The 20,689-nt window shown below is 42.8% G+C and overlaps 1 protein-coding gene and 1 long non-coding RNA gene across 8 annotated transcripts in view; one reads left to right on the plus strand and one right to left on the minus strand.

Moving 5' to 3' along the window:
- LOC138261582 (uncharacterized) overlaps window positions 1-11,409 on the minus strand; it is a 182,840-nt gene extending 171,431 nt beyond the window's left edge. The window contains exons 1-2 of the long non-coding RNA XR_011199118.1: window positions 11,379-11,409; window positions 10,910-11,000 (exon numbers count right to left, since the gene is read on the minus strand). This is a non-coding gene — a long non-coding RNA (uncharacterized lncRNA). The remainder of the gene's footprint in view (window positions 1-10,909; window positions 11,001-11,378) is intronic.
- Window positions 1-20,689, plus strand: part of LOC138261581 (septin-9-like) — a 533,955-nt gene that overhangs the window by 117,519 nt on the left and 395,747 nt on the right. The gene's annotated exons all lie outside the window — the stretch shown is intronic.

A 20,689-nucleotide genomic window follows, 5' to 3' on the forward strand; every position in this document is an offset into this window, starting at 1 on the left:
CCAATAATCCTCATATACTCCAGCGAGCAAAGAACATAGTACTGTTCTTGACGGGGCTACCACCAAGGTCACCTCCTTTTCATCTTTTATCTATAGCCTAGATTAGGATTTGGCATATTCAAAATGGTTCCTGTATATTACCCATTGGACGTATATACATTGTATGGTATCCAAATACCATGCTACTAAACCCAACCTGTTTACCTCCTTCTAATCCTGAGATCCACCCTGCAGCTATATTTGAGTTATTGTTTCCTTTCCCCATAGTGTCTGCGACGCCACAACATAAGCCAGAAGGCTGCCTATTCTAATACCCTTTTCCACTTTTCAATGCAGGTTTTCTAAAGGTAAATAGCAAACACCATCACACCCTATGTCACATGAGCATATTCTAGTCTACACTTATTGTCCCACAATCACAAGTATGCCACGTATGCACCTCTACTTGTCTAAATCATGTATATAGTAATAACACTAGTGTGCTGTTCATTCTCACTGAATTACATACAAATGTTTGTGTTTCTGTGAATTCATCATACTATATGGCTAATTACTGGTAGCCTTGAAAAAGCCCCAGACTTGCCACTTACAGGTGAAACACATGTTGGTCGTTCGGCTACTCACTCCTAAACCACCATTCCCATGGAGAAAGATGAAATCCTAGGCAAATGCAGTACATATACGTCATATTATACCACTGTGGAATGTATCTGTGAAACTAACCATATCCCAGAAATCTAAATTGTATGAGCAAGTATAAAAATCGAATTTTCAAGTCTAGGTGATTGAATTCCAATTTGCAGTCTAATCTGTCAACATACCTGTGTTATTTTTGTTTTGTTTTTGTCTTTTTGGTCTGCTCAGGTACCAGGTGACTTCTGCCCCTCTGTACTGTGTATTACCAGAGCTCAGTCATCAGAACAAAAACGTTATTCGGCCTACATTGGCCATAAAAGCACAAAGAGAGCTCAGCCGGAACCGTTATGAAACTTAGGGAGAGCAAATCTCTAGGCTTAGTACTGCTGCTGCCCTTTGAGGTTGAAACTTGAGGCACACAGAGTGCTCCGTACAGTAAAGGGTTAAAATAACAGCCAAACAACACAAAACGAATAAGCTCTTACTCCTGCACACCTTTACTGTTAAATTGACTTTTACCACCTTGATTCTATTTGGCATCATTACACTCTCGACCAGTAATCCCTGTCAGACTATAAACTATAATTTGCAGTAGATCTAAGCAGTGCTCTTGGCATCAGCTCTACATAGCTCTCCCTGTATTACACCCTGCTTTAGAGCTGTAAAATATAACCTCCGCTCCAACCTGTCTGCATTAGGACAGTATTGGTCAGTAGGGAGACGTGTGTGCACGAGGTAAGGACCTGTGCTTGTGCACCAGTTTTGGGTGTTTGTGACCACGGTGCTTAAGCATGGCAGCCATATGCTAACAGAGTAAGTCTTTCTTCAGTAATTCTGGTTGAAATTGCCCAAGTGCTACAAACAAACCTCCTTTAAAAATGCTACTGCATGGAAAACTCAACACAACACCACTCTTACTATTGTTGGGTGTGGCCTGGCCATGGACCACCATCTGTGGGGAAAACCCACAACCCCAACAACACGTCTACAAAGAAAAACACTATTGGGCCAAGTAATGCTGGGCATGCGCTACCTTAAAACAGCATAACCGAGAACGACTTCCTGAAAAACTTTACCTCTATGGCCTGCATTAAGCCTATGAAGTGTTGCCTACATCAAGTGCTTTAAATAAGCAGGTGCCAGACAGTACTGAGTACCTGCGTGTCTTTGATGTGACATTGAGTACCAGCACTTCTATGTTTTCATTTAAAGCACTGCCTTCATCGAGGCTGCACAGCATTACTTGCATTACACCCACATATTTACCTGCTTTAGATTTGTAATGTCTGACGTGTTTTACCTGTATAGTGGCCTCTGAAGGTGGGTGCAGAATTAACAGCCTGCTTTGTGTGTCCACAGTTTTACACAAACTAGGCTTTTCAGTCTCGCACACTACAAACAGTTAAAACAAGGGGGTGTAGCGTCTGCCAGAAAGGGTGATTGAACGTGTGGTTTACTCATCCCTCTTGGATATGCGTATATATCGGGAAGCTGGAAGGCCATTGGGGAGTACCTTGTGAGCAGAGAAGGGTGAAGAGAATGAGTAAAGGGGGGGGGGGCGGGAGTCACTGATTCTGCTTGGAGATGTAGGCCTAAGTCTGCAGATTTGTGTGATCTAGTACAATTCCCTCTTTCTCTCTTAAGCTCATTTTGTCTTCTATAAATAAAGAGCGTCTAGAAGTGTTTTTGGTCAGTGCTCTATGCAGTCAGTGTTTATGCAGCATAAATCCACCCTTGAAGGTTTTCTGATTCAAACAGGCATACCAACCTTTAACAAACAGCTGTTGATATGATCACCTTTGGGAGGAGTTCTTCTACATGAGACCCTCTAGCCCTGAGTAGTAAGTAAGCCGTAGCATTGCTATCTGAGGCCTAGCCTTGTGACTGGTTCTTCTACATGAGACCTACTGTCCATGAGACAATGGGATGTACCAGGCTTCAGAGGAAGGGGAATACATTGATCAACAATGGGAAGACGTAGAGGCAGACTCACCTGAAGAGGGTGTAGAGTCTTACCCATCAAAGCCCTCGCCTTCAGATGACACTGGAATGTACAATCTGGTTATAAAGAATGCAGCTAACAGATTAATGTACAGCTTGAGGAGGAGGATAAGCCACAATCATGCTTCCTACTGGAAACATTACTGCCAAGTCGGATAAGGAGACAGTTTTTACCCATGCTCCCAAGAATTCTTGACCAGGGGAGGGAAGCTTTTAAGGAACTGGCCACTTGTAGAGCTGTGACTCCAAGAGCTGAAAAGAAATATAAGTATTCCTCCAAGGACCCTGTATATATAAAAGGCACTGTCCCTGTGGACTCCATAATCACATTGACAGCCAGAAAGAGCACCTACATTCCCTCAACCTCAGGGCCTCCACCGGAGGAGGAGTGCCAGAGGATGGTACTCATAACAGTGGCGCAGTGCAAAGTCGAATACACTACTCAACCGACATGCCCATCAGCACTGGGAGGAGATGGGAGAACTGCTAAATCACCTCCCTGAACAGTATAGAAAAAGGACTGCACATCTTGCTGAAAGCGGGAAAAGCATTGCTAATACATGTTTAAAATCTGCTTTAGATGCGGCAGACACATCTAGCCTCCAGATGATGATTGGGATCACACTAAAGCAACACTCATGGCTGAGACTGTCAGATTTTAAACCAGAAGTTCAAGCGGATATTATAAACACCCCCTTCAATGGACAACGATTGTTTGGAAGCTCAGTGGATGAAAGTCTCAACCAGCTAAAAAAGGACAACGAAAGAGCAAAGTCCATGGGCGCACTGCAGTTTCGAGGTGGATTACGAAGGGAAACATTTGCGACACAACAATCAACCTCAAGAGGTAACCTACAGTCAGAGCGCCCTCATTAAAGCTTTCAAAATGTCACCCAAACTGCCACAACTCATCAAAGCTGACAGTATCAGCGGCAGGGGTGTGGTTCTTTTAGAGGGAGAACCAGAGGAGAGTACAAACAAACAGAGGAGGTGCAACCCCCACAAATAAATGACTGCACAAGGAATGAAAGCCTTTAATAAAAAATCAGTGGAAAAAAAGAACATTCAATTAGACTTCAAACACAGCGCATCAGTTGGTGGTCCAGGAGTGGAGGAAAATAACTTCAGACAAATGGATCAGAAACATAATTCCATTTGATTACTGAATAGAACTAATCAGATTCACTCCTATAAGGGGACCACAGAAGAAAATACACTCGAGAGGAAATGACTCTTGTCCTCAAGGAGGTCAAGGACTTATTGGACAAACGGGGAATAAAACTAGTCCAAAAACTGGAGAACAACAAGGCAATTACGCAACTTTTTTCTTAATTCCAAAGGTAGACTGACTGTTACACTCAATATTAGACCTCTGATTCATAAAGAAGTTCATAAAAAAAAACAAAAATTCAAAATGACAACCTTACAGAAAGGCATACCACAACTACAAAAAGGGGATAATATGGCAACCATAGACTTGAAGGATGCCTAGAAAGGACCAACAACTGCGTTTTTAGCAAATACTTCACTACCAGAAATCTGCATGGCAGCAACATGGTTATCAGTACACACTTTCACAAGACATTATTGTATTGATATCCAAATGAACAGAGAAGCCCAATTAGATCAGAGGGTTCTACAACATCTATTTACAAATCAATGCCCATCTTCAACCCAACCACCACAGGAGTAAAACTGCTTTAAAGTCAATGCACATGTTGTGAATCTAGAAAAGATTCACTCTGGAAAAGGTAAAGTTTCTTATCTATATGTGTAGTTTTGCAGCTTGAAGAATTTTCTGGATTCACAGGCGACCCACCCCCACCAAGATGGAAGAAAAAAAAAAAAGAATATGAAGATAGTGACTAAAGGTGGGAACATCCAGAGGAAGTAGGACAACCTCACAAGGGGACACCAAATGGTGGTTCCGTCAACAGCTACCAACAAACAAAAAATCAAAAGAGACGGACTAGAAAACAGTGAAGAGTTCCAGACCCAACTACTAGATGACAGAATAATGTACATGTGAATATAGAAAATTCTTCAAGCTGCAAAGCTACAGGTAAGAAACATTATGTTATGTTATTTTCTCATAATTATATATTGGCCACATAATCCATCATCATCTGCATAATCTGCAGATTTTAGCAAAAAAAATGTTTCTAGTTCAAACGGTTCAGAAGTTACTAAAATACAGTGACGTGTTGTAACACAGTGAAAGGCCCTTTGCAAACCGGCCTTGTCATCTTTTTGTTCCTTATTGCTATACTTGGGTGTTAAATGGTACTAATGTGGTGCAACCAATGCCCAGACAGTTACCAAGTTTAAAAATGATCAAATATTTAAGTAATACTATTAGAAAATGTGCTGCATTATGCCGCATAATTTACCTTTTTATCACTGCGTAATTTACTCGACCCTGCCCCATAATTTGGCCCTCTCCTGCCGCACAATTTCAGTGCCCCTGATCATTATTCTGAAATGTGTACTTTATCATAGTCTTTTTTTTTTTCTTTTTTTTTACTACTTTTCTTGTAGCGCCTGATAGTTTGATAGGGCTTGTCTTCTCATTATTGACACCTTCTCTTAAATCATATGGCCCAATTTCCTTTTTGCATTATGATTCTATTTTTTGTAGGGTCTACTTTCTTTTAGATTAGTTACTTGTTGTTTTGTATACAGGGAGTGCAGAATTATTAGGCAAATGAGTATTTTGACCACATCATCCTCTTTATGCATGATGTCTTACTCCAAGCTGTATAGGCTCGAAAGCCTACTACCAATTAAGCATATTAGGTGATGTGCATCTCTGTAATGAGAAGGGGTGTGGTCTAATGACATCAACACCCTATATCAGGTGTGCATAATTATTAGGCAACTTCCTTTCCTTTGGCAAAATGGGTCAAAAGAAGGACTTGACAGGCTCCGAAAAGTCAAAAATAGTGAGATATCTTGCAGAGGGATGCAGCACTCTTAAAATTGCAAAGCTTCTGAAGCGTGATCATCGAACAATCAAGCGTTTCATTCAAAATAGTCAACAGGGTCGCAAGAAGCGTGTGGAAAAACCAAGGCGCAAAATAACTGCCCATGAACTGAGAAAAGTCAAGCGTGCAGCTGCCACGATGCCACTTGCCACCAGTTTGGCCATATTTCAGAGCTGCAACATCACTGGAGTGCCCAAAAGCACAAGGTGTGCAATACTCAGAGACATGGCCAAGGTAAGAAAGGCTGAAAGACGACCACCACTGAACAAGACACACAAGCTGAAACGTCAAGACTGGGCCAATAAATATCTCAAGACTGATTTTTCTTAGGTTTTATGGACTGATGAAATGAGAGTGAGTCTTGATGGGCCAGATGGATGGGCCCGTGGCTGGATTGGTAAAGGGCAGAGAGCTCCAGTCCGACTCAGACGCCAGCAAGGTGGAGGTGGAGTACTGGTTTGGGCTGGTATCATCAAAGATGAGCTTGTGGGGCCTTTTCGGGTTGAGGATGGAGTCCAGCTCAACTCCCAGTCCTACTACCAGTTCCTGGAAGACACCTTCTTCAAGCAGTGGTACAGGAAGAAGTCTGCATCCTTCAAGAAAAACATGATTTTCATGCAGGACAATGCTCCATCACACGCGTCTAAGTACTCCACAGCGTGGCTGGCAAGAAAGGGTATAAAAGAAGGAAATCTAATGACATGGCCTCCTTGTTCACCTGATCTGAACCCCATTGAGAACCTGTGGTCCATCATCAAATGTGAGATTTACAAGGAGGGAAAACAGTACACCTCTCTGAACAGTGTCTGGGAGGCTGTGGTTGCTGCTGCACGCAATGTTGATGGTGAACAGATCAAAACACTGACAGAATCCATGGATGGCAGGCTTTTGAGTATCCTTGCAAAGAAAGGTGGCTATATTGGTCACTGATTTGTTTTTGTTTTGTTTTTGAATGTCAGGAATGTATATTTGTGAATGTTGAGATGTTATATTGGTTTCACTGGTAATAATAAATAATTGAAATGGGTATATATATTTTTTTTGTTAAGTTGCCTAATAATTATGCACAGTAATAGTCACCTGCACACACAGATATCCCCCTAACATAGCTAAAACTAAAAACAAACTAAAAACTACTTCCAAAAATATTCAGCTTTGATATTAATGAGTTTTTTGGGTTCATTGAGAACATGGTTGTTGTTCAATAATAAAATTAATCCTCAAAAATACAACTTGCCTAATAATTCTGCACTCCCTGTATAGTGAACCTCTAACAATTCTGCTAATTACCTTGTCTTTAAGCACTTTTTCCTGTGTGTTGTCCACCATTGGACGTCCATAAGATAGACAGACTATGACCAATACAGTAAGAGTGTATTATGTTGGATGGTGAGTTTTCCCCTAGGTTTAGTTCTAAAAGGAATTGGGGCAGGTCATTGCACTCTCTTGGCCAATCCTTGTGAGGGTGTGATGTATTTAGGGATGTTCCTTCAGGGTGTATTGCAGTGTAGCTGCTAAACATTTGAAACTCTGCCTAACCTGTGTTGCTTGTGTCGGTCTGATATGACACTACTCATTTTATCCTAGTAGATGCTTTCTTGTTGCTCGAATGGCTTTAGCCAAAAGTCTAAGGCAACAGTGCCCCAAAAGTACTGTGCCAATAAACTACGGAGGATGTCTTACACTGCCCTCAGAAAGACAAAAAAGTGATGGACAAATTTATCTCAGCCACTGGTAAATATTTGGGGCTGCATTCCAATTCGACTCACTTTTTTGTGCTATGCCACTCCAGCTAGAGGCCAGGCAGATGCATCAGACCAGGTCCTGCTCCAATTGGAACAGTTAAACTATACTGCCTTGCTAGGTCCCCTGCAGGCAGGATCAAAAGCAACCACAGACTGGTTTTGTTCTTTTTTGGCTTAGTAAGTTGCAGCTTATGTCCTAGGACACAGTTCCTAGATATGTGCATATCTGTTGGGCTTAGGACATCTCAACAAGAAACCAGCATTGGCAAAACCAATAAGTCTCGCCTATGCTAGAAGTATTGGCTTTGCCAATATGTTTTAGCCATATTATACACCAGTTTGACAGCTATACAACATGGCTAAAAGTTAGTGTTGTAAAGTAGAGTGTTGTGGATTAGAGAAGGGTGTTACAGAGTGGAGTGGTGTACAATAGAGTTGAGTAGCGTGGAGTAAAGTGGAGTGTCATTGAGTGGCGTGGCACAGTGTTGTGGAGGGAGTAGAGTGGAGTACAGTGTCATAGAGTGGAGTGGGCATGTTGTGGTTTATAGTGGAGTAGTGTAGCAGGAGTTGCGTAGATTGGATTAGAGAATTGTGGATTATGGTGGTGTAGAGTGGAGTAGATTGTCTTAGGGTGGAGTAGTGTAGTAGAGTGGAATGGCATAGAGTATTATGGAGTAGAGTGGAGGGGCATAGAGTGACAGAGTGACATGGCATGACCTAGAGTGGAGTACTGAAGTAGAATGGAGTGGAGTAATATGTCATAGAATAGAGCGGAGTATAGCGACATGGAGTGGTGTAGAGAGAGTTGTGTAGAGTAAAATAGTGTTATAGAGCGGAGTGGTATAGAGTGGAGTTTAATGGAGTGTCACAGAGTGGCCTAGAGTGATGTGGCATAAAGTACAGTGGTGCAGAGTAGATTGGCATACAGTGCAGCAGCTTAGAAGGCCTGGGTTTTTAATAAAGTAGTGTAGAGAACACTGGCGTAGATTGTGCAGAGTACAGTGATGTGGAGTGGGGCAGTGGCGTAGAGTAGAGTGGAGTGGCACAGGGTGGAGTAGAGTGGCACGAAGTGCAGTGGCATAGAGTAGATTGTTTCAGAGTGGACTGAAGTGCAGGGTAAAGTGTAGTGGTGCAGGATAGAGTGCAGAGGTGTAAAGTGTAGAGCTGCAGATTGGATTTAGAGTGGTGCAGAGTGTAGTGGTGTAGAGTAAATTGGCATGGAGTGGTACAAAGTAGATTGCATTAGCATAGAGTGCAGCTCGTAGAGTGCAGTGGTGCATAGTGGAGTGGGGTAGACTCCATTGGCGTAAAGTGGTGCAGAATAGAGAGGAGTTGACTGAAGTGGCATAGAGTGGAATGGTGAAGAGTAGAGTCAGTGACAGTGTGGAGTGGCATAGAGAGCAGTAGTGCAGAGTGCAGTGGCACTGAGCAGAGTAGAGTGGAGGGGGGCATAGTGGAGTATGCATGGTGTGGTAGCGCTCACTGCCATTACAGACAACACATCTTGAATTGAAATGATCATTACATTTGAACAGACATACAGTTTTACTGATTATAGTTTGTGTGCTATATACTTTTACTTTAATGTGTGGAGATTTCATCACCTACTACGTTGATCTGTTTTGATTATATTCAAATTTGTTTCCACCACACTTCAGAAACCCCAGTAGCCAGCATGATTGTCCTATAAATCCTTTACCTTTGGAGTCAGAGAAAGAAAAGTAAACACTGGGCTCTGTCAGAAGATGATGCCTGACATCTGACCCCTATCTTTAAATGCACATCAAATGTAATAAGAACAAGATTTAAAGGGATACTGTAAATAAGGTTTGGGCAATTGAAGGGACAAAGTCAAACTGGACAACCTAAATTAAATAAAGCCAGCAAACAGAAAGCAAGAAAATATGAGTTTCAAACCAACAAGCCAGTGGTAAGCAACGGGTGGAATACATTCCCAGGGAAGCTTTCTGAATTTCGATCTAAGCAAAAAAGTAAGAGATGGCATTCTTGTGTTCTCTGCGGGAAGCCATAGATCCACTAATCACAGCAGAACCAAACTACCTCAGAATCAGGAAAACAGAACACACTTAAAGAAGTAATTTGCCTGTCCTTTGGGATTGCATTTGAAGGCTGGAACAATAACAATAGGAACTGTAACAATCCATGGACAGCTTTTGCAGTGCTTAGCGTATGTTGAGACCTGCACAGTAGTGCTTTAAAGTTTTTGCAAGTTGACAACTTACACTCCACTAAACACCTAAATATGTTGTTGGGTGAGGGTGCACTACTGCCGTTGGCTTGATTAGAGCATATTCCTTAGGTGTCCCCAGACTAGCAGAGTCTAGAACTATGCTAGAAACAGAAACTACTGAAAGAGTGTAGATTACCTTTTAGTGCCTTTGAGATTCGGGTTCACTAGGCAAGAAAGCAAGCAAGGCTGACAGAATACACAACATGGAAATGGGACGGCACAGTTCACAATGACATGAGAAGCGTCAGACCAAAACACTGGCACCTCACAATAACATTGTCCCCTTTGTTTTGTGCATGTTGTCAAGCATCTTCCTTTGTGCAGATACGGTTTGAGAACTGAACTATATATCTAGCAGGGTCAGAAACTTCAAGTTGTCATCTATTTTTTCAATACTGACATCTTATATCCTGTTATAGTGTATTAGGAAATGTCGGCTTTTCACAGTAAATTTCGATGAGTTAGCTTACAGCTTTATTTACTTTGATAGTACTTGGGTTCCATCTTTGTTGGGTCATCAGAATGCCATGAACAGTGTCGGCATACTTTTTCTTCAAGGCTACCTAAATGCAAGAGCGGTTAGCCCTGCCTACCACTGACAGACGTCCATGCTTGTTCCTCTATCTTTGATCACCTTCTTTAGATTTTAGGATTTGATCGCATGACTGTGGCCTCCCCAGTGATGAATGTAGGCATTGTCCAACGTTTGCCGCCTTAGAGAGCACTGTCAGGGCAGGATAGAATATACCAGAACCATCTCTAAAACAAACTGACATTCACTGCTCGGTTCTAAGCTCTGGAAGTGCTTTGGTATTGCTTAATTGGAATATTTTAGGTGCCCCCACCCAAACAAAATACCTGTGATTCTGTGTTAGTCGTCTCTCAGTAAGTTAGTGCTCTTATTAAAAGTGGTTACACAAGGGAAATTGGAAGCCTTTGGCTACTTCTCAAGAGGACTTTTATTCTTCGGAACACGTATACGAAGTGCAGATGTACATTGAAGAAACTGACTAAAATGTTGCTGTGTAAGAATGCAATATTTGGGAAACTATATTAGCTGTTTTCGGTTGTGACCACCACTTGAATCAATGCCCACCTCGGTTAGAAGGCAGTACAGTGGACATGTTCCCTTTTAATGAGGTAAAAAGATCTTAGTTGCTTTTAGTGTATGTTGCTACAAGAAATTTGGTGTCATTCCTGCTCATAGTTGTTTGCATTTAATGATTGCAACAGAATGTAAATATGCATTTAAAAAGCGCTGTACAGGAGATACAGCTACCTCACACACTCACCCATCGCTTGATTTCCGATGTTTTATCAGGTTCTGGCCAAGACGAGCGCCTGAGGAAGCAAGACAAACCGCGTGCTGAAAAACGCGAAGTTCTGTTTGTAGTGAAAAAAGGAACATGATTGGTATTGATATTAATCCGCCACAGCTTCGAACCTTGAATTGTTAAATATGTCCCGAGCTGCCGATTGTACAGAATTATTGTGAAAGAACGTCTCTTTTTGAGGTGCCCCACCCTTACCCCGCAATTATTTTATCATTTGCTATTACGTTGCAGTGCCTCTTGCTCTTATTTCCTTCCTGGGGCTACCTTTCCTGTATTCAGACTGTCTTCCTAGCTCCTTTTCAAGTATTGGCCTTGACCCTAGAGAGCAGCTGCTAGCTTCAAGACCCCCTCCCCCCTCTGGATGCCAATGATTTACATTCATCTGTGTAAGTCACGGACAGATTCATTGCCTGTGGCCACGACCCACCGTGCTTCCTGCCCAGGCATGTGTACCCAGATGAAAGGGGATGTATGTGACCTCTGAAGCCTGGCCCTGTGCGGGCTGAAAAACTCCAGGCAGCTAGAACGCCGCCCTTCACTGTGCCCCGTTCAACCAGCACATTGTGAGAACCATTCAAGGAGTCTTCAGGCAGTCGCGGAAGGCAGCTGTTGCGTGGCCAATGTAGGGAGGCTGTCTTTCCTTTGTGCACTCCATGTGTATACAAGAGCATTCATCATCATCATCAAAATACTTTATTCGATTGAATAAAACAATCATAAAAGCAGATAATTCATATTAAAAACATCACTCAATATTTGAAATAGTATAAAAACAGTAAGTCAAACCGTATCTAAAAGGACCGTATAGCAGGATTACGTTACAAGGAGTTAAATAAATTCACATAACAGCCACAGTTCAAAAACATGACAGGAAAAATCAGTATAAGAGTATGTTTAAAACAAAGGCTATTGTCATTAATAAAATACGTTTAAAATGTATGCAAATATGAAAACCCTAGCTAGGTAATTTGATAGTATGGTCTGACCTTCATCACTGCACATAAAAATAAAGCTATTCCATTGCAAATCACAATAGATGGTAAGGACAGAAGGTAATTAAAAGCAGGGCGACATTATTTGAAATGCATTGATTTTAAAAATGGAATCACAAACGCTTTCCTTAGGTCTGCATAGAATTTACAAAAAAAGAGAATGTGTATTGTACTTTCCTCAGACACTAAGTCACAGGGACATTTTACCAAGACAGGGGTCCAATCATTAATACACGGGAAGCTAACAAGACGATGAAAAATCTCTAATCTTAGACGCGTAAGGACAAACCAATGCCTTGGGTTCAGTACATTACTCAAGTATGGCTCCATGCCATCTATTTGTTGCAACATGAAGTTCCTCATTACGCTGGGTTTCTTTGCCTCAGTGGCCCATCTTAAATCAGCCAGGTGAGTAAGACAAATATTTTTCAGTTCTTTCCTGGAAATTGTTTCCAGTTTTATCGGAGTGGAATATAACTCAGGATAGCCCAGCTCTGTAAAAAAAAAAAATCTTTATATAATTTAGCCATGGAATTTTCAGCGGGTAAGATAATGCCAATGCATCTTCTATGATGGCCCTATGCAGCCTAGCAGAATCAGAAGTCCATACTTTATGCCATAATAGGATTGGTTGGATACAAATTAAATCTATAAGGTATGATACCCCCAATTCCATATGGCATGCCAGTGTAGGGGTAGATTTTGGAGCACTTAAAATAAACTTTAAAAAATTGTTTTCAACTAGCTGTAAGTTGTTGCAGTTCCTATATCCCCAGAGTCCTGCCCCGTACAATGCAAGAGAAACACATCTTGCTTTGTACAATGTCATCATATCCTTAGGAGTCGCTCTACCAACCTTTTTCGAAAGGTTTTTTACAGCCATGATGGTTTTAGTGAATGACAGCTTCCTTGACTTTATGGCTTGTGACCATGTCCCTTCATTATCGAACGTGATGCCTAAATATGAAAAAGTTCCTGTAACGTCTAGTTTCGTACCTTTTAGCATAATCTGGGGTTTCTTAATGGAATTTCTACCACATGTCATCGAAAAAGTTTTAGAATGGTTAATTCTGAGACCTAAGGCTTCCATATGCTTATCAAAGGTTGTGAGTAGCCTCTGCAATGCTACTGGGGTGCGGGCCATCAAAACTGCATCGTCCACGTACAGGAGTGCTGGAATCTTTCGAGAACCAACTTGTGGGAGGTCACTGCAAGCATCAGATAATAATATCCCCTCTAATTTATTAATATATAAGGCAAACAGTAGTGGTGCTAGTACGCAGCCTTGTCGTACAATAGGAAGGCTAAGGTGCATTCACCCTGAAGCCCGTAACGCACCTTTGCTTTAGCTCCAGCGTATAGTTCCCTAATAAAATGAACAATAGTTAGGTCTACCCCCATGTCCAATAAAATAGGCCATAATTTACTATGGACCATACAGTCCAATGCTGAAGTCCGATCGACAAACACTAAATATAAGGCTCCGGCCTTGGCCCTCATGTATTTACCGAGTATAATGCCTAAGTTCAGGGCCTGCTCCATGGTCCCTATTCCAGCTCTAAAGCCATATTGCAAGTCCGAAAGAATATTATTTTCCTCCGTCCAAACTCGTAGTCTGTTTAAAACCATTCGTCCAGCAATCTTTGCAAGAGTGTCAAGCAAAGAGATTGGGAGGTAGCATGCAGGATTTTGACGATCTCCCCTTTTGAAAATGGGAACAACGGTGGACTCAGCCCAGGTCGGTATAAAGACTGTGGCACAGCAGGCACGTAAAACTTGAGTTAATAGTGGGCCCCAAAGTGAAACATTCGACTTATAAATATCAACTGGGACTCCATCTGGGCCCGGCGCTTTCCCGCTTTTACTAGAGTTAATTGCCTCTATAACCTCCTTGAGGCTAAATGGTGGAGAAATAGATTGAGGAACTGGTCTCAGAGAGTTCGGTTCCAAGACCAAATCTTTAGCTGAGTATATACTAGAGAAAAAAGAAACCCAATCCTCTTCAGTAATGGCTATTTCAATTGATGGTAATAGTCCATCACACAGAAGAGGAGAGTTTACAATTTTCCAAAATTTAACATTGTCATTCCTAAGGCTTGCTTCATGAAGAGAATGCCAAGCCTCGTTTTTTACATTCTGTTTTCTTCTTCTTATAACCTTTTTATACTCCTTCCTCCGAAGGCTGATGTCATGTCTATCAGGGTTTTGTCTGTGTAAGCACTGTTTAAGATTTTTTTAGGCTTGAGTACATTCACTATCAAATCATCCTTTGCCTACACAAGATCTAGATTTGCCAAAGCTAACTGTAAGAGGGTGTAGGAAAGTACCATCTTGCCTGGCATGTTACCCCCATTTTTCACTGTATATATGTTGTTTTAGTTGTATGTGTCACTGGGACCCTGGTAACCCAGGGCCCCAGTGCTCATAAGTGTGCCTGAATGTGTTACCTGTGTAGTGACTAACTGTCTCACTGAGGCTCTGCTAATCAGAACCTCAGTGGTTATGCTCTCTCATTTCTTTCCAAATTGTCACTAACAGGCTAGTGACCATTTTTACCAATTTACATTGGCTTACTGGAACACCCTTATAATTCCCTAGTATGTGGTACTGAGGTACCCAGGGTATTGGGGTTCCAGGAGATCCCTATGGGCTGCAGCATTTCTTTTGCCACCCATAGGGAGCTCTGACAAATCTTACACAGGCCTGCCACTGCAGCCTGAGTGAAATAACGTCCACGTTATTTCACAGCCATTTTACACTGCACTTAAGTAACTTATAAGTCACCTATATGTCTAACCTTTACCTGGTAAAGGTTAGGTGCAAAGTTACTTAGTGTGAGGGCACCCTGGCACTAGCCAAGGTGCCCCCACATTGTTCAGAGCCAATTCACTGAACTTTGTGAGTGCGGGGACACCATTACACGCGTGCACTACATATAGGTCACTACCTATATGTAGCTTCACCATGGTAACTCCGAATATGGCCATGTAACATGTCTATGATCATGGAATTGCCCCCTCTATGCCATCCTGGCATTATTGGTACAATTCCATGATCCCAGTGGTCTGTAGCACAGACCCTGGTACTGCCAGACTGCCCTTCCTGGGGTTTCTCTGCAGCTGCTGCTGCTGCCAACCCCTCAGACAGGCAGCTGCCCTCCTGGGGTCCAGCCAGGCCTGGCCCAGGATGGCAGAACAAAGAACTTCCTCTGAGAGAGGGTGTGACACCCTCTCCCTTTGGAAAATGGTGTGAAGGCAGGGGAGGAGTAGCCTCCCCCAGCCTCTGGAAATGCTTTGTTGGGCACAGATGTGCCCAATTCTGCATAAGCCAGTCTACACCGGTTCAGGGACCCCTTAGCCCCTGCTCTGGCGCGAAACTGGACAAAGGAAAGGGGAGTGACCACTCCCCTGACCTGCACCTCCCCTGGGAGGTGTCCAGAGCTCCTCCAGTGTGCTCCAGACCTCTGCCATCTTGGAAACAGAGGTGCTGCTGGCACACTGGACTGCTCTGAGTGGCCAGTGCCACCAGGTGACGTCAGAGACTCCTTGTGATAGGCTCCTTCAGGTGTTAGTAGCCTTTCCTCTCTCCTAGGTAGCCAAACCCTCTTTTCTGGCTATTTAGGGTCTCTGTCTCTGGGGAAACTTTAGATAACGAATGCATGAGCTCAGCCGAGTTCCTCTGCATCTCCCTCTTCACCTTCTGATAAGGAATCGACCGCTGACCGCGCTGGAAGCCTGCAAACCTGCAACATAGTAGCAAAGACGACTACTGCAACTCTGTAACGCTGATCCTGCCGCCTTCTTGACTGTTTTCCTGCTTGTGCATGCTGTGGGGGTAGTCTGCCTCCTCTCTGCACCAGAAGCTCCGAAGAAATCTCCCGTGGGTCGACGGAATCTTCCCCCTGCAACCGCAGGCACCAAAAAGCTGCATTACCGGTCCCTTGGGTCTCCTCTCAGCACGACGAGCGAGGTCCCTCGAATCCAGCGACACAGTCCAGTGACTCGTCAGCCCAAGTTTGGTGGAGGTAAGTCCTTGCCTCACCTCGCTGGGCTGCATTGCTGGGAACCGCGACTTTGCAGCTACTCCGGCCCCTGTGCACTTCCGGCGGAAATCCTTTGTGCACAGCCAAGCCTGGGTCCACGGCACTCTAACCTGCATTGCACGACTTTCTAAGTTGGTCTCCGGCGACGTGGGACTCCTTTGTGCAACTTCGGCGAGCACCGTTTCACGCATCCTCGTAGTGCCTGTTTCTGGCACTTCTCCGGGTGCTACCTGCTTCAGTGAGGGCTCCTTGTCTTGCTCGACGTCCCCTCTCTCTTCAGGTCCAATTTGCGACCTCCTGGTCCCTCCTGGGCCCCAGCAGCGTCCAAAAACGCCAAACGCACGATTTGCGTGTAGCAAGGCTTGTTGGCGTCCTTCCGGCGGGAAAACAGTTCTGCACGACTCTCCAAGGCGAGAGGGATCCGTCCACCAAAGGGGAAGTCTCTAGCCCTTTTCATTCCTGCAGAAACCTCAGCTTCTTCTGTCCAGTCGAAGCTTCTTTGCACCCGCAGCTGGCATTTCCTGGGCATCTGCCCATCTCCGACTTGCTTGTGACTTTTGGACTTGGTCCCCTTGTTCCACAGGTACCCTAGATTGGAAATCCACAGTTGTTGCATTGCTGGTTTGTGTCTTTCCTGCATTATTCCTCTAACACGACTCTTTTGTCCTTAGGGGAACTTTGGTGCACTTTGCACTCACTTTTCAGGGTCTTGGGGAGGGTTATTTTTCTAACTCTCACTATTTTCTAATAGTCCCAGCGACCCTCTACAAGGTCACATAGGTTTGGGGTCCATTTGTGGTTCGCATTCCACTTCTGGAGTATATGGTTTGTGTTGCCCCTATCCCTATGTTTCCCCATTGCATCCTATTGTAACTATACATTGTTTGCACTGTTTTCTAAGAATATACTGCATATTTTTGCTATTGTGTATATATATCTTTTGTATATTTCCTATCCTCTCACTGAGGGTACACTCTAAGATACTTTGGCATATTGTCATAAAAATAAAGTACCTTTATTTTTAGTATAACTGTGTATTGTGTTTTCTTATGATATTGTGCATATGACACTAAGTGGTACTGTAGTAGCTTCACACGTCTCCTAGTTCAGCCTAAGCTGCTCTGCTAAGCTACCATTATCTATCAGCCTAAGCTGCTAGACACCCTATACACTAATAAGGGATAACTGGGCCTGGTGCAAGGTGCAAGTACCCCTTGGTACTCACTACAAGCCAGTCCAGCCTCCTACAGAGGGTTTTTAATTTCAGTAGTTATTGCAATGAAAGCGTTAATACAAGCCTGCGGGCAAATATTGTCTGAAAGACAAGTTTCAAACTCTTTGAGAGTTTGCTCATTAATTGTTTCATGAACTGCATAGGATCAAGCTGTGACCAGCGGATAGTGTAGCCATTTCTTGTTCTCAATTCTATATTCTCTACCTTCTCCGTTGGTTCCTTGTGTTTAATGTCGGCTTGGGGGAATACAATGCTTAAACTTTGAGGGTAGTGATCGCTAAACAAAGCGTCTTGAATTTTATATTCAGACACATAAGTAGTAAAATTATTAGATAATAATATAAAATCAATTATTGTGTTGGCATGTCTGCCATTGAATGCGGGTTTTAACTGTGGTTTACAATGATTTAGACTATTGCACAGAAGAAGATCAAATTTAAACAATGTTTTATTCAGTAAGTTACCATAATGATTATGTGTAAAATGGTATGAGTTGTCATCTCCACCCGTGCCAAAAAGACAAGATGTTTCCACGGATTAAGGACACAAATGTGTTATATAAGACCATGTCTAAATGTGTATAATATGCGGGGGCCCGCACTCGTTCACCCACCCTCCCCCTGCTATTCTGCTATCAGGGTCCAACTAGAAATCTTCCATCAGCCAACATGCATTCAATCTGACACTAAAGTTTACTAGATGAGAAACCATATCGCTGGGCGACCCTCTTGCACTCCTGGGCCTTCATTGAAGAACCATTTGCGTTCTAAAAGAAGTAGATGAGGTTTAGCGCAAAGAAACCAACTGGACAAAATGTCAAGAGTGAATTTATCTGTAGAAGGAAAGCCATATCGTAACCTTGTCTGATGCCTAGTGTCCAAGGAGCGAAAAGATGGGAACAATCTTGCATCATGGGCCAAAGCTCTAGGCTTACTAAATCTATATCCGATAGCATGTGCCCTAAAGTAGACTTTGACAAAGGAACTGTTAAAGCAACGTTTGCAGTGTGTGTGGTACTTGCCAAGCAGTCAAACAGACCAGACGCTATATGGACCCTTTTTCTCTTCGCTTGCTAATGGTCCTCTCATGCCACCACAATGGTACCCTCCCACATGAATTCATAAACCTATCATATATCGTTTTGTAAACAAGCACAACAAATTTGTATGATGTGGTTAGAAAAAACAATATGTTTGTGGTATAAAAAAATGTTGCTCGTTTCTATCTGCAGCATAGATGAACTGGACATGTGTGTCTTGATATTATAAGTGCCAAGGAACATTTTATAATTATGAGAACTGTACAAACTGCACTGAAAACATTCCTGAGCCACGTTGCCCTCTACCGTCATTAGCGTAAATCACTTTCTTTTCAGGCCTGGCTTGCCCCTGCAGCATTATCATATCTATTATTATCATTTTTTTTAAATCTACATAGAGTGGGCCTTAGCTCCGCCCACAGGAGTATTAATCTGTTACCTCATGCAATTGGCTGTTTGGCGTCTCATTCTGCATCCTATGGAATGCTTGCATTGTAATGCACGACTGCAGAATTATTTTACATCTCAAAAGTACACTGATTCATGGCACATTCAATTTGTTTATCTAACAGATGGACTGTATACTGAATAAAAGTTTTTTCTTTTGCTACGCCACAGATTTATTTTCATGTTTTAGTTAGGGCTGGTTGAGTCAGACTCAGTCAAAATGTTAATGCCTCTTTAGAGGTAGGTGTTCTTTTCCGTTCTAACCAGATCTTCCTGAGATTAGTTACTTTACTGAAAATCTAGACTCCATACCTTATTATATATTCATATGTCTAGGGTGCAAATATTGTCTGAACAGTTAGGGAGAGAAGGGCCTACGCATGGGCTTAAAGTTGTATTGTTATTTATTGTTCCACCGCGAGTGTTGGCTTATGCTTTTACTTTATAAAAATACTTGCTTTTATTTATCCTGTTTAATAGTATTTTTTTTAGTCTGAGATCCCTTAAATGGTTCTTCATAATTCTTTGCAGTACGATGGAACGTTGCTTTGCTATTTATATGTATTACAGAGTGGTATATAGTACAGCATCCACTGAGGTCAGTCCTATCATCAACTGCTATCTTTAGTTGTGGGGCATCTTCATGGAAGTCTTTATGTGGAGCTGGTCTTGGGACTGCTAGTCCATAGTGTGGAGAATAGAGGAACATGTTCAGCCTACCATTGACTTTGCCATTTGGACGTGGGGGATGTCTGAGCCTACCTGGTTTCTTCAGGGCACTGTGTAGCTCTCCCATGTACAGTTGTTAAATATATCACCCACCAGCCTTTCCTATTCATAGACTGGCTCCTTTTCCTGTGCCATTGGCAAATGGTCATGGGCTTGTTGGTTGACTTTAGTTATGGTGTGGGGTGTATGTACTGAACGCTCACTGGCGAATTTCTGTGGTTTTATACTTTTGAACCAGAGCTGAGATTTTTTTTTCTTTTTTTTTCTATTGCACTTTATTCTCAACCCCATCTGTGTACAACCTCAAGTTTACCTTGTGTCTAACCCCTCTGTGGGTAGCTCACCCCCCCCCCCATGCGTCCCACCTCCTACAAGTGCCCCACCTTCCACTGAACATAGCCTTTTGCTCTCCCCACATTCACCCCCTCACCAACCCCTGTGTTTTTTCTGCCTTTTTTCTGTTCTGTCTTACACTATTTTGTGTGTTTTTTAATCCCTTACGGAAGTCACAAATCAAAACCGATTGTGATTGTCTATTTGTTTTTTTGCTCCACCAGATGGTGCATTAACGCACTACCTAAAGTGGCAGCTCCCATGACACCGCTTTGACTTGGAAATTATATGCTGTTTTATGCAGGTTTTTTTTCCACAGAGCAAAAATCGTGACTTGGAATCTATTCAAAATGGTAAAAAAAAAAAAAAAAAACATACAGCCCTTCTCTGATCATAATTCACTGAATCGAGTATTTAAATACACAGAAGGATGATGGATGGAGTGATGAACAGTGCAAACACTCACCCTTAGACACAGATCTGGGTTTAATCCATCATTCTTTTGTTCACCATGCCACCACAGTTTAAACCCAACCATTTGCAAATCAGTCTTGACCCTGGTACTCATGGGAACCGTCCAGCCCGAACTGCCAAGCCAGGTCCTCCCTGGACCGGAAACAAGCATCCTGGAACTGGTTTCTGGTATGACCCTTCATCAGCCAGGCTAGCTTGAATCCAGTGGCGCAGTGAGCACGGGACCCAGGTCTGGACATACCCTTCCCACTGGGTGATTTGCATATGCCTGGGTCCAAACTGGGATGGCATGGTCAGCAAAAGAACGATGGATTAAACCCAGATCTGTGACTGGGGGTGAGTGTTTGCATTGTTCAGCACTCCATCCATCATCTTTTTGTGTTGCCAGGTATTTAAATGTCATATATATATAAAAATGTTAACCCTTTCAAGCCCACCTGGCAACTTT

This window comes from Pleurodeles waltl, chromosome 10 (assembly GCF_031143425.1).
Source record: "Pleurodeles waltl isolate 20211129_DDA chromosome 10, aPleWal1.hap1.20221129, whole genome shotgun sequence".
NCBI classification, from domain to species: Eukaryota; Metazoa; Chordata; class Amphibia; order Caudata; family Salamandridae; genus Pleurodeles; species Pleurodeles waltl.